We start from the raw sequence: 13,763 nt of genomic DNA on the forward strand, positions 1-13,763 counted from the left end.
CAAAAAGAAAAAAAAAAAAATACAGAACAACAAGTGTTGTTGAGGATATGGAGAAACCAGAACCCTGGTACACTGCTGCTAGAACTGTAAAATGATGCATCTGCTTTAGAAAACGGTTTTGGCAGCTCCTCTAAAAGTTAAAGAGTTATTACCATTTAACCCAGCAATTCCACTCCAGGGCATATACTCAAGAGAAATTAAAACATATGTCTACGTAGAAACACGTTCACGACAGCATTATTCATAATAGGCAAAAAGTGGAAACAATCCAAATGTTCACTAACTGATTAAGGGATAAACAAAATGTGGTGTATTCATATAATGGAACATTGTATCACTCAGTTACAAAAAGCAATGAAGTACAATACATGCCCAACACTGAGGAACCCCAAGAACATTAACTAGGTAAAAGCCACACATTGTACGATTCCATTTATATGCTATGTCCAGAACAGGCATATCCATAGACTCAGAAAGGTAACCTGACTGCCGGAGGCTGGGGGATGGGCTGAACGGGGAATGACACTAATGGGTGCATAATTTCTTCTTGGGATGACGAAAATGTTCTGAAATTAGATGGCGGTGATGACTGTACAACTCCAAGAATATACTGAAAACCTCTGAACTGTACATTTTAAAAGGGTGAATTTATGATGTGTAAATTATATTTCAATAAAGCTTTTTTTTTTTTTTTTTTAATTACGAGGAAAAGACTACTCCAGAGCACATTTCTTTTAAGGGAAAAAGTGGTTACTTTTCATTCATTGTTAAGATAACACCTTTACTTGAAGAGACAGACTGAGGATATTAATTTTTCAAATAATATTTGCCAGGTAGCACACACAGAAAAAGTCAACAATTTTTTTTTTTTTTTTTAATTTTTATTTTTGGGACAGAGAGAGACATAGCATGAACGGGGGAGGGGCAGAGAGAGAGGGAGACACAGAATCGGAAACAGGCTCCAGGCTCCGAGCCATCAGCCCAGAGCCTGACGCGGGGCTCGAACTCACGGACCGCGAGATCGTGACCTGGCTGAAGTCGGACGCTTAACCGACTGCGCCACCCAGGCGCCCCAACAATTTTTTTTTTGTAAGAGAAAAATGCATAACATCAACTCTACAAGATAGCCAACAAATGATAACCTGCCTCAATAGTCCATGAAGAGGCAGTGAATGAATTTCATCCTTTTATTCAGTCAAAGCAACTTTGTCGGTAGTTTACATTTAGACAATTATTCCACACAGCAGTGTCATTAAAGCAATCATTTACTATTATGTCTTCTCCAGTATAATCTTCCTCCAGTAGCTCACAAAAGATGTAATGGGGGGGGGGGGTATTATTAAAAGAAAACCTAGCAAATACTAAGACATGATAGAAGCTTCTATACTTTTATAATTACATATAGCAAACCTCCCATACTGCAGAATTTGTCCTAATACTGTTCAAATCTTCAGCAACATTTTCTGTTCATCATACAAGAGTATTTGCTGAAAAAGGAATGCATTTTGGTTTCTTGACATATTGTTTTCCATACTTTTTTTTTAAAGCAAGCCTTTTGGTAGGTAGGGCACAACAGGAAGAACCTGTCAATGGTATGTGTCTTTTTGTCTTCCATAAGAACGAGAAACCTCAAAATATATACTTTAGTCACTAGGTTAATAAAGTTGTGTAAAGCATCTCACTGAATAGCCTATAACTTGAAACATCACTGGAAAAAGAAAAATGTAGAGTTTCTCTGTATGCTGTTTTCAGATGTCTTGGTACTAATGACAGACTTATATTTCATTATTTCATATCTCAAGGTTCTACATACTCTTAAGACAAGATTCCCATCAATGACAGAGGATGTAAATCCATGTTTTAAATAGGCTTCTCTATACTTTCCAATATAGTAAGGGCTGACTTATTTAACCTGATTTAGTAGCTCACCAAGAGTTTGTAATAGCTGAACAAGGGTCAGCTATTTGTGCTTGCATTATTCATATTTTCTTCAGTCCCTGGTTTCTTTGCAGAAATTGCTTTAAGTCACTTGTCCATTTTGTGAAGGTTAGTTTAATAAAAACTAACATAAACTGTTATCAATGATGCAATATACTGAAAGCAAATGTATGGTTATGGATCTGCTTGCTCACAGCAGAACTCCCTTGAGGACACCCAAAGTTCTGCAGTTAACACATTAACACTGACTTACAGACCCAAAAAGATGCCAGTGACAATACCTAAACTTAATGCTTTATCATAAAAATGATAAAAAGCTCTAATTTTCTTCCAGCATCACAGTGAATCATCCTACCTACCCCACTTTGAAAACTACCGCTCCAGATTGCAGCTACAGTGAACTTTTTACAACTGCAAATCTGATTAGTTCACTCTCCTCCTTATAATCCTATAATGGCTTAGCTCTGCCTTCAGGATAAAGTCCAACACTCTTGCATGTCATATAGGGCCCTTCAACTCTGGCTCCTGACTCTCTCTAGCCCAGGAGTTCTCAGCCCTGGCTGCATACTGGAATCACGGGGAGTTAAATAAATATACATTCTCAGGTCTCACCCTAGACCAACTAAATCAAAATACCTGGGGGTGGGGTATTTGCATCCCTGATTTTTTAAGTTCCTCGGGTGAATCTAAAGTGCAGCCAGTGTGAACTACCCCTCTTACTCACAAAGGCCTCAATTAGGCCTTGCTACTCTAAATGTGATCAAGCCACCCACAGCAGTATCTGCCTCACCAGGGAGCTGGTTAGTAATGCAGAATCCCAAGTCCCACCCTAGACCTACTGAATTAGGACTTGGCATTTTAACAAGGTCCCCCGATGGTTCATGTGAACATCCAAGTTAGAGAAGCAATGCCCTAAGTTACTAAACCCCTTCTCAGCTCAGGGCCTTTGTAAATTTTTAAGTACTGTCTAACATTGAATTTCTCTGGCATTAGCTCACAAATGTGAAAGGTCATACATCACATCCATGTTACTCTAGGATATCCCCAGTTCCTGACACAATGTCTAGTATTCTCAGTTAAACAGCATCTAGTCTTATGTTTCATACCTAAATTTCCACAGTATTTCTGACCTATTAACCATGTATTTCCTTAAAAACAAGTTGCCTTTAGGGGTGCCTGGGTGGCTCAGTCGGTTGAGCGTCTAACTTCAACTCAGGTCATGGTATCACAATTCGTGGGTTTAGGCCCCACATCAGGCTCGCCGCTGTCAGCACGGAGCCCCCTTCAGATCCTCTGTCCCCGTTTCTCTCTGCCCCTCCTCTGCTCATGTTCTCTCGCTCAAAAATAAACAAACACTGGGTGAAAAAAAAAGTTCTTTAAATACATAACTCTTGGATAGGATACATAACATAGCACTGTACTTATTTCCAAATCTAAATGAGCTACTGGTCTCTTTCCAGAGAAATGTAAATTAAACCTAATTCAAAGTGCCATTACGTTTTGGTTAAATTAATAAAATCAAATATTAGGTTTTGTTTGTAATACCATTGACTGGATTGTCAGGAAAAAGGGCCACATAAATTGCTGATAATGTTATAATGTAGTTCAACCTTTCCAGATAGCAATTTGGCACTGGAACCATAACCTGACTCAGTGAACCCATCTTAGGAGCAAGAGTTCAAGAAAATAATCCAAAAGAAGTATTTGAAGAAAGGTGCTGAAAAGTACTCTTTATGGGGCACCTGGCTGGCCTAATCAGCAGAGGATACGAGTCTTGATCTTGGGACTGTGAGTTTGAGCCCCATGATGGGTATAGAGATCACTTAAAAATAAAATCTTAACCAAAAAAAAATCTTAACCAAAATCATTTATAATAGCAAAAAGAATTAAATTACTGTTATCAATGCATAGAATACCATACTGTGATTTAAATCAGATACGTAAATGAGGGGCGCCTGGGTAGCTCAGTCAGTTGAGCAACTGACGATTTCGGCTCAGGTCATGATCTCACAGTTAGGGAGACAGAGCCCCATATCAGGCTCTGAGCTGAGCGTGGAGCCTGCTTAAGATTCTCTTTCTCGGGGCGCCTGGGCGGCTCAGTCGGTTGGGCGTCCGATTTCGGCTCAGGTCATGATCTCGCATTCCGTGAGTTCGAGCCCCGCATCGGGCTCTGTGCTGACAGCTCAGAGCCTGGAGCCTGTTTCAGGTTCTGGGTCTCCCTCTCTCTCTGACCCTCCCCCGTTCATGCTCTGTCTCTCTCTGTCTCAAAAATAAATAAACGTAAAAAAAAAAATTAAAAAAAAAAAAAAAAAGATTCTCTCTTCCTCTCCCTGCTTGTGCTCTCTCTCTCTAAAATTAAAAAAAATAATTAATTAAAATTTAAAAATATTTATATATAAATTAGATACATAAATGAGTATAAAATATTTGATGCTCCTCAAAAATACAAAAATCATATTCCATGTATACAGACTATTAAAAAAAGCTATGCCTGTATACTGACACAAATAGATGTGAATTTAAATGTACAAGAGCCTGCCTGGCTTAGTCGGTAGAGCATGCAACTCTCATCTCAAGGGCTGAGTTTAAGCCTCACATTGGGTGTGGAGCCTACTTAAAAATAAACAAAGAAATAAATAAAGTAAATATAGTTTGGGTGGGGGGATGGGTTAAACAGGCGACGAGGATTAAGGAGTGCACTTGTGATCAGCACCAAGTGATGTATGGAGTTGGTGAATCAATATATTGTACACGTCCCATGATCTCATGGTTCTTGGGTTCGAGCCCTATGTTGGGCTCTGTGCTGACAGCTCAGAGCCTGGAGTCTGCTTCAGATCCCTGTCTCTCTGTTCCTCCCCTGCTCACACTCAGTCTCTCTCTCTCTCAAAAATAAATAAAAGATTAAAAAGAATTATAAATGTATGTATATTTTGCACACCTGCAACTAATATAACACTGTATGTTAACTGGAATTAAGGTAAAAATTTTTAAAAATAAAACAAATACAATTTTACATTTAAAATTTTACAATTTAATAAATTCTCTTTTCTATATAGAGTATATATACATAATTTTGGTAAACTCTATACCCAACATACGGCTTGAACATCTCGGGCTTGAACCCTGAGAACAAGCGTCACATGCTCTAATGACTGAGCCAGCCATCCTTACAGAGAATATATTAAAACAAATTTTAATGTTGGGTTATTTACGGGTTTGCTGTTCAAGTTTATTAAGTTTGTGTTATATAGTGCTATTTTTGTTGTACTCAGTCTCACTAAAAACATATTTCTTCAGCTTTGGCATTTGGGAACATTTATTAGTTATTGCACTGGAAGTAAAAAGACAAGATTCTGTATCTGGCCAGCTTCCTGCTTATAACTCAAATTCAAACTTCACCTGCATCCCATTTTTTCCACATGAAGGTGGAGAAAAATAATGCAACAATGTTTACAAATCAATTCTGAGTGCCTCCAGTGAAAGGTGCTGGACCAATACAAATATCAGAACTGCTTAAAAAACAACCACCACCCATGCTGACAAATCACACAAGGCACTTATCCTTCTGAGCCTCAATGTCTCCCTCCATAAACCAAAAGAAATCAGTTAGAATCACATGGCGGGGGGGGGGGGGGGAGTAGGTGAAGGAAAAGTAGGCTTATGATATCTGAAAAAGCATCGCATACACACGCTGATCAAGATCCACTGAGTCCATTCACATTTTGGGAGGAGAATGACTGAGTTAGTACAACCCCCTTGAAGAGGTGGTGATTTGGCTATATGTCTGAAAATTTTAAATGCACATATATTCTTTGACCCAGTAATTCCACTTCTAGAAATACATGGTTCAGATAATTTTACACATAAGTTCCTAACAATGTACTATCTACAAAAACATTCACTGTAACACTGTAATAGAAAAACCTGGAAACTTAAATGTTGCTTAACACAAAGACTAGTTACAAACTATGCTGCAGCCATACAATGAAAAAAACTTTAAAATGTCAACAGAAAGAATGAACAGCTTTATATCTACAAATATGGAATGATTTTCTAAATGTGCTAAGGAAAAAGGAAAAAGGTGTGACTGGTATGTACCACGGGCGGAGGAACATGGACAGGTAGACATGTGTTTCTAAAGCAACAGTGTCTATGTAAGGCCACAGAAACTGGAAACTTCAGCCATCTCTGGAGGAAGCAGGGTAGGAGAGAGACTTATTTTCTTCTCTCTCCCTTTTTATACTGCTGGAGTTTTTTTCTCAGATGTATCGATCTTTTCCCAAACCTGAGGATTCTCTGTAGGCCTCCCTCTGAGTCTAAGAGGCTATCATTCTGTCCCAGTAGGGCTTGGTCATTGCCTCCTAAATTGCAGGGGCATCAGCATCTGGCCTCACACTGCCCCGAAGTGATCTTTTAGAGCCCAGTCAGCCCAGGTCCCTGACGGTCTTTAAAATCCCCCAGTGGCTCTCCACTGCCCAAACTCAAAAACAGCACAAACAGCCCTGCAAGCTCACCCTAATCTCATCTCCCACCCTTCTCCCCTCTACCCAACCCAGTTGTTTAACCTCTCCCTGCTCCCCAAGGATAGTGGATTCCTTCCACCTCCAAGCCCTCCTGCGCTGCTCCTTCTTTCCTACATCCTGTCTACAACACACAAACTCATATGCACCCTTCATGACCCAAACACCCCTCCCAGGAAAGCTTTCTTGGACCTCTCAGGGAAGGAATGCTGTCTATGCAGCGTGGCAGATGCTCTGGAACTAGACTGCCAAGATTCAAATCCTGACTCTTCCTCCATCTGCCCACTATATGGCCTCAGTTTGCACCCTTGTCAAACAGGAATAAGCCCCTACTTGGCTGTTGAAAGATTAAGTCATTCATAGAATGAATTTATTACAAAGTGTCTCACAAAGCAAATAAAATAACTATTATTATTATTATCACATTCTCATAGCACGTAGGATGTATTTGTATTCACCTTACCTGTACTATGAGCCCCTAAAAGGTAAAGATTTTACTCCCTTGCTTTTATTTTGCATCCCAAGCACTTCACGTGGCAAACAGAAGGCACATGAATGCCTTTACTTAAATCAGAAGATTGGCTTTTCTGGTTCTGAATTTCATCCAGATGGTAAATAACTCGCTAAAAGGTACCCAGTGAACAGCCTCCTGGATCCCACACGCCCTAGAACGCACATCTGAGCCAGACCACTTGAGGCTCAGAGACCAGGGGGCTTTGAGGCTTTCAGAGACAGGCAGATTGGAGACCAGGAAGATGTGAGACCTGCCGGTTCCTGCTTACTGACTACTTACGGGGACTGGATGAAACGGACACGGGGAGACAGGCAACCAGGATCCTGAAAGTCCCGGGCGTGCCAGGGACTCCACGCAGGCAGGCCTTCAGGAAACACCCAGGAGAAGATGCTCTCAGGCAGTGGGGGTCTGGAGTACACAGAGACAAGACACCCAAGGGGGAAGAGACGGGATGGGACCCACAGGACAACGGAGAGGAAGAATCCTCCCAGCACGGCAGATGGAAAAAGGTACACAAGACACAGCTCCTGGCCTCAGGAAGCTTCCCGAAGGAGAAGATCTTTAAAGAAAGAGGTAGAGCTCGGCAGGGAAAGGCGGGGCGGAAAGAGGCTGGCACGAGCAAGGGCGTCCAAAGGCCTGAAGAGGCAGTCCAGCAGGGGTGAGGGCTGAATGGCTAGGGGTGAGGGAAGCTCGGAGTAAATATGAATGGCCAGCCTGTCCAGAGGCTTGTATGACCTGATGGGACATTCTGGGCTTCATTCATCCCGTGGGAAAAGGAGAGCGAGGAGTTTTTAAGTAAACAAGTGACAGCATCAGATCTGTGTTTTCTGAAGGAGTGGCCAGGCAGGAGGATGTTCGCCCATCTTCCACCCTCGCTCGGTTCTCTCCTCGCCCACCATCTTCTGGTTCTGGGGCTCTGCCGTCACAGCAAGCAGGCGGCAGGCGAAGACGCCTCCTGGGAGAGGGGACTGGTCCTGGAGCACGAATCCCTACCCCGGGAACAGGTTTCTGAAGGCATTTACCCTGCCTACGGAGGCTCTGAGCATTCCTCCTCTCAGTCCTACAAACATCACCACTGATCGAAAACACAAGCAGACAAACAACCCTCAGCTCTGCCATTGTCATTTTTATCTTCAGGACATATAATTAGGAACCAATTCTCCAAAAACCAAGGTTGGTTCTATTTACCAAAAGTAAAAAGGAAGGAGATCTGCGTTCCCAACTGGCTCATTTTGAATTCTGGGCAGCTCTGAGCCCCTATTTCCCTTCTTTAAGCAGCCTCAACAGTTGGGAGTGGGCGGAAAAGAGGGGGGCCTGGGACAGGGGCCAGGGGGGTTTAAGGGAAAGAAAAGTTGGTCTCCGCAAGAGCAAATTTTCTCATGCCAGGAGCTCTCCTCTGTCTCCCCATTAAATGGCCCTGAGCAGATTCTGGTCTCACCGTTCCAAGTTGCTTCGTTCAGAATGAACTATGGCAGCGCCCTGGCCTGGCCCCAGGAGGACGCACGCGAAGTTCCCGGGCAGTCGAGAGGGGTCGGCGCCCTGTCCGGCACGTTTCCGGGGACCCCCGCCCCTCCCCGCGGACAGCGCAAGAACGCGGGGTCCCACTAGAGCCGCCTGATGGCTGCTACCGGGAAAAGAGGGGCTGGGGCTCCGGCCCGCGACCCCTCCCACCCGCGCCTGGGAGCCGCCCCCCCTTGCGGAGCCCACCGGGGCGGCGGCGGCCGCGAGCACTCACCGAGTCCGGCGCTGGGCGGGACCGCTGGGGACGAGGACGGCGGCTCCGCCTCGGCTCCGCGGCGGCGTCTCGGCCCGCCACACGCCCTCAGGGCCGCCGCCCGGCCCGCGGCTCGGAGCTCCGCGGCGGCGGCGGCGGCCTCGCCTCCATGGCGAGGGGAAGCGGCTGCGGGGGCGACTGGGCGGGCGGCGGTGATGGCGGCCGCGGCCCGGGGTCCGAGCTGGCTAGCGCGCGCGCGTCTCTGTCAGCGCCGCACTCGCCGCAGCCTCGCTCCCGACCCGGCCTTGGCTGTAAGGCGCTTCTTCATTGGCGGTTCAGAGACGGGCGCTGATTGGCCCATACCGAAAGGGCGTCTCCGGCCCGCGCGGGCCCCGCCCCTGCGCGCCTCCGAGCGCTCGCTCGCTAGCTCGTGTAGGGCGCTGAGCCTGGGCTCACGGTCTCGCCCGCTCCTACGCCGCCGGGGAGGCTTGAGTGCGCCCCACCGCCGCTCAGACGTCGGGGAAGCCGGAGCCCGGGGGCACTGATGCCGGTGCACCAACGCCTTCCGCTTCTACAGTCCCAGCCCCCTGGACGTGGGCCTTCTTCCCAGCTTACAGATGCGGAAACTGAGGCCAAATGCAAGTTATACCAATGTTTAGCAACCAGGACGGCCTGGAACTCAAAAGCTGCCTTTCCACCCCGCTCTCCAAATGTGTTCCATTCTGACTTTTTACCCTCCCCCCAGTTGCCGCAAGGTACTCAAAAGGACGTAGGCTCTCTCGGGGAGAGGAACCTGCGAAGCCCCTAGAACGGACCTGGCACCATAAGTGTCCTCTTACGCACCATGTCACCTCACGCCATCCCCACACAAACCCCAAGGAAATCTCTCCCGCTTTCTAGATGCGCGTACCGGGGCCTGGCTTGCCACCGAGTCGAGTAGAAAAATACGACACACGGTGCTCTGCGGAGGGGATGTCGTTTGCGATACGCCACGGGGGAGGGGAGGCTCAAACCGCACAGAGGACCGGGATATGCGTTCCGCCCCTGGGGCTGGGGTCAGGGTTGCAGGCGTGGCCCTCCTCCCCAGGGCTCCCTGCCCCACGTGTGGTGTCCCAAAGCTACGCGTACGTCTGTCCGGCCGCAGTGGGTTCCCAGGCTACCGGACTTGGGCGTCCGCAGCTGAAGCCCCTTTACACGGGGCTGGTGTGTGGCGGGTGAGACGTTCTCCTGGTTGTGGCCCCCACACGAGGTCCCTCGAACGCTCCGATCCCCGATCAGGGCGAGTGGTTGGGCGTCTGCAGGTTGGAGACCTATTGCAGAACGGTGTGCAAACGGAGATTGCTGGGGGGCCCTTAATCCCAGAGCTGGAGTCCGCGCCTGCGGTGGGTGGCGCCCGAGGGGAAGTCTGGCCAGCGGCAACTCTCCGTGACAAGGGGTGCCTGGGGGTACATTTTGGCGCAAGAGTCCACGTCAGCTGCTATTTCCTCGGGGTTGGTGCCCCTATTACCTCCAGTCCCCACCACCGCCTGTTGTTGGGGCGCCAATTTAGGACTGTATATGCACGCTCCCTCCTCCACATTTGTGGAATAAGTGAGTGTATGCTGACCAGAGCCAAGGCCTGGGAATACGGGGTGCGGTGGGCCTCCTTCAGGCCGTCCCTTCCCAGGCAGGGAAGTTCCTTCTCTATGGAGAGTGGTGTCTCTTGCTCCCTCTCAGCAGGGCCCGCCCAGAGGGGTCACCAAACTGCCAAACCCTCCGCGCCTCTGCCCAGTGGACACTCTAGCCACATGCCCAGTCTCTGTTAGACCCCAGGGGCAGCCAATGGGGGCAAGTTCTTCCAAACATTTCCCAGAAAGTCCCAAGTCAACCTGCCTGCACAGGGGAAAAGCCTGAACTCAAAGCATTCAGAAACCCTGGGGGGGGAAAAAAAAAGACTGTATGTGCAGGAGGCATGTGGGTGGCTAGGGTAGCAACAGTTCCTTAAGACCAGACCTCACCAGCTTAGTTTTGCCTTGTCTATATCTGACCTACCCTATTATCTCTTAGTATGCTTCTTTTGGCTGATTTGTTTCTTTACAATTTTACTTATATTACCATAAAATGTTTGACATGCTACTTACACTTTCTAACATATGTTAAAATAACTATTAAAATAAAAAGTATCGGGGCACCTGGCTGGCTTAGTAGAGCATATAGCACTTGATCTTGGGGTTGGGAGTTTGAGCCCCATGTTGGGGGTAGAGTTTACTTAAGTAAAATTTAGAAAAAAAGTGTTTATCCTCAAGATCATCTGAAGGATACCCCCCTACACACACACACACACACACACACACACACACACACACAATGTAGTCACACTTGGGAAAATGCTGCTGGTTGGGTGTGAGAGTCACAGAGCCCTGGGGTTCAAGCCCTGGCATTGACTGAGTGACCTAAGTCTCCCTCTGCTACTCTTCCTGGAACGTCCCAGGCCTGGACTGAGAATTATAAGCATGTACAGCTTGGCAAGTGACCCATTCTCAGGAAATGCAGTTCCTTCTCTCCACGAGACAGTGGCCCTGTGGTCAGCGCATTTGTGGTGTGCGTGTAGGGGTGAGAGAACCTCAGACCAAGGAGAGGCAGGGTCTTGGACATCCCATCCTGAAGACCCTGGTTTGGTTCGGCTCGGTAATCACACAGACCCTGTTTCCAGTGGAAAGGACAGAGTTCCATCCTCATCTGCCCACCTATGGAGACCTGCCCAGCCTCCCCTTCCCATCTGAGGCCCAGGGGTTCCACACTTTTGCCCCATCACCACAGGACAAAGGGATGTCTTCCAAGAGGAGAGAGTAAGAGAGCAGGCCCGAGAGAGGAAGGCAGGCAGGTTTCCTGTACTCAGGCCCACCCACGTGGGAGGCCGAAGCCCTGCTCCTAGTCCTGCTTTAGGCCCTGCCCGCCGGGGCCTACACCTACACGTGTAGGCGCATACACGTACAGGTAGGCACTCATCGTCCACCCCACGGGTGCCCCAAGGAGTCACAGGGTTCACGAGAAAAGGGCTGGACTGAAGAGCTGGAGAATTGGGGTAAAGGACTCCTATTTCATTAGGTAGATCACCTCCCCTCTCCGGGCCTTCTTTCTCCATCTAGCAAATGGAACAATGAATCATTCACTCGACAAATACTGAGGGCAAACCATGTGCTGGACACAGCAGGGAATAAAACAGAAAAGGTCTCTGCTCTCAGGAATTTAGATTGTGGATGGGGAGACAGACAATAAACAAACAAGTGAAAAAGAAAATTTCCTAAATGCTGTAATGAAAATAAAGCAAGGCAAAATGATAGAAAGTTGGAGTAAATGAGAGCCAAGTGCCTTTCCAGGCCACTGTTCTACCTCCAAGGGTCATTTGCTTGAGCTCTGTACCTAAAAAAGATTGCAGCCCCCTTATCTTGAGAAGGCCTCCACCCTCACTCCAGGGCTGTCATTGATATCCTAAACCAGAAGAAAGGTTTCCAAATTTTTTGCCCCCAGTCCCAAAATCCCGGTCCTAGGCGCAATCCTAGCCCCATTCATTAGCCAAGACATGGCCCCATTTATGACTGTAGACCCAGGGCAGCGGTGCAAATCTTTCAGAGTAGAAGGCTTTTTACATTAATTTTAATTGAGCAATCTAAGATTTTGGGGGGAAAATACCGTTTTAAAAATATCACTGTAAGTGTATGCATTTGCCAAAACTCTGCAAATGTACACTTAAGATCTGAGCATTATATATAAATTGTATCTAAAAAGAAAAAAATTGCAGATAATGAACTGTAGTTAATGAAATTCTGAAGTATTTAGACAGAAGTGTACCAAGGACTGCAACTTAGTTTGGAGTGCATCTTAAGATGGACAGAGGGATGGATAGATGGAGAAATGTATGATACAGTAAGTATAGTAAAATGCTAACGGCAGAATCCAGGTGGTGGGTACATAGATGTTCAATGCAAATTCTTTCAACTTAACTAGATGTTTGCAAGTTTTCATGATAAAATATTGGGGGAGGGAGGGAATCAGTGTTTAACGTTACAAAAAAGTACACAAAGCTGCCTTTAATTTTCCGACAGCTCTCCCCTGGGACAATTCTGGTGCTTCTCCACATGCATACACCCTGTTATGTAGTCGCCTCGTTTGTATGTCATCGTTATTTCTCACCTATTTCTAAACTTCCTATGTATAGTGCTTAATGTTTGCACATCACAGGAGTTCATATGGGGCATGTTACTTTGGGGGTGCAGGCTTTTTACTGTGTACATACTCAATGCAGTGCCCAGGGCCCCCTTTCCAGAGAGGGCACACTGGGTTGCAAAATACCAACCCTTTTTCACTGAGAACAGTTAGAGGAACTGGAGGAAACATTTTAAAAAGGCATCGAAGAACTGCCAGGGCAGTGAGCAATTGTGAGGCCAAGGCTGGGGAGGAAGAATTCCAAATGATGAGCCTAATATTGGGATCTCTTTTCCTCTCCCTGGACCTGTCTGCTGATTCTGATAAGAAGGCTGATAGGCTGTGCCTAACTGGGGTTCCCAAAACTGGCCACATTGTCGGCTCTGCACACTCTTCCAGAGCCTTGCCTCTCCCCTAGCAAGAAGAGTCTATATGCCCTTGAAACGGGGTAGGAATGTCCCCCCAACTGACAGAATGTGGCAGGTACTCATGGGCCCTATGTGACTTCCAAAGCTGGTTTGGGAAGGCTGCACAGCTCTGTCTGGCTCCCTTGGGAGGCCGTCCTTGGAACCCGGCTGCCATGTTGTGAACTCTCCTGGGTCACAGGTGTTCTGGCCCACGACCCCAGCCAAGGTTCCCGTCAACAACCAGCTTCAACCCCCAGACTTGTGAGTTAGCAAGCCTTCAGATGATTTCAGCCCCCCAATGTCAGGTCACCCCAGCCTTTGAGTCTTCCAACTCATGTCCCAGATATCATGAAGCAGAAACAAATGACTGTTCTGTCCTGTCCAAATTCTTGCCCCAAGTGGTGAGCATAACAAATGGCTGCTTTGCAGTGTGATTTATATCCCCTTGGAAGATATTCAAACTTACATTTTTTACAAATCATATG

General features: G+C 46.8%; 1 protein-coding gene across 3 annotated transcripts in view; it reads right to left on the bottom strand.

Annotated features, from left to right (window-relative positions):
- PTPRA (protein tyrosine phosphatase receptor type A) overlaps positions 1-8,986 on the bottom strand; it is a 164,016-nt gene extending 155,030 nt beyond the window's left edge. For all 3 annotated transcript variants that reach the window (XM_058685055.1, XM_058685052.1, XM_058685051.1), the window contains exon 1: positions 8,708-8,986. The gene's annotated coding sequence lies outside the window, so the exon portion shown is untranslated. The remainder of the gene's footprint in view (positions 1-8,707) is intronic.
- Positions 8,987-13,763: the final 4,777 nt, after the last annotated feature.

Source organism: Neofelis nebulosa, chromosome 9 (genome assembly GCF_028018385.1).
Source record: "Neofelis nebulosa isolate mNeoNeb1 chromosome 9, mNeoNeb1.pri, whole genome shotgun sequence".
NCBI lineage: Eukaryota > Metazoa > Chordata > Mammalia > Carnivora > Felidae > Neofelis > Neofelis nebulosa.